Raw genomic sequence first — 1,384 nt, 5'->3', positions numbered from 1 at the left:
TATATAGTATATTGTTTATGCAGGATTCAAAATATTTTTTAACAAGAAACAAATTGTGCATTATGTCATACAATTTAAATTTAACAGAATAAATTCATAATTGTATATATTACAAATGTATAACAAAGATAGTATAATTATTATTTAAAAACATTGTTATGGGGTTAACTAAGATGATTAAGTAATATATAAACTTACACTAATTAAAATTGTAATATGGTACAATTAGTTCAAAATAAGTATAAAAGTTTTATTATAAAAAATATATTTATTTTACATCGTCCCAGATCCAAAAATGGATTAAACTGACTTTGCTTATGAATAATTTACGTGTAAGCCACTCTCTGGTTTGGATCATACTCCATATGGCCGCATCAAATGTGCGGATGACTCATATTCATCAATGCAAAAGGTTGGCGGTGGCCACCGCCATCGGCATGCTTGTACACGCTAGTGCCTTAGAACATGTACTCATAATTTGTTACCATCCAAGTTCTCGTCATTGCTCATCTCGTGTGCATTGTACCCATTAAGGCCGAACCCATTAACTTATAACATGCACAAATGACCAAAAAAGTAGAGTTTAACATGATACAAATTCTACTGAGCAGATAATATTTTACCAAAACAGAACATCATCTACTATATGCTCCAATAATAATTTAAAAAAAACAGGAGTACAAGATCCAATGATAAAAAATTGGATGAACCTCTATGTGATCTACGTCTACATGATCTATAACAAAAAAATATACGAAATACAAACACAAGTAAAATGATAAAACAATACTGCCAACAAGATAAAACAATACTGCCGAGTATGTGATCTATTTCGTGATCTACAACTAGGATTTATTTTTACAAAAATACTAGATAAACAAATTCTCCCGAGCATATAGTAATTTTTCGAATATAGTAGATGAACAAATTCTACCGAGTAGGTACTAGTTTTACAAAAACTAGGAGCACAAGATCCATGATACCAAATTAGATGAACCTCTACCGAGTGCAGAACTTCATCTACAGAGTACAAGATCGATGATAGAATATTAGATGAACCTCTACGAAATCTACGACTAAATGATATACAATAAAAAAAGCAGATGAACTATAAACATAAGAAATACAATTATAAAACAGTAGGTGACCTAATTCGTGATCTACAACTACGAAAAATAGATAAACTAAATGATGGTTTACAGTAGATGAACTATGACAAAGGGAGTACATGATCTAGATACATTAGGGTTTAGGGTTTACCTGTTCTGCTGCCACCAATGGTACCACCGGATGAACTCTCTCCGCTCCCTCTTATTCATATACCACCGGCGCCACTTCTGAAGTTGAAGCCCATGCACTCGCTACCGCCAAACGAGACCCCCCC

The sequence above is a fragment of the Triticum dicoccoides genome, chromosome 2A, assembly GCF_002162155.2.
Source record: "Triticum dicoccoides isolate Atlit2015 ecotype Zavitan chromosome 2A, WEW_v2.0, whole genome shotgun sequence".
Lineage (NCBI taxonomy): Eukaryota > Viridiplantae > Streptophyta > Magnoliopsida > Poales > Poaceae > Triticum > Triticum dicoccoides.
The sequence above is the reverse complement of the archived record's forward strand: the minus strand, read 5'-3'. Positions refer to the sequence as shown.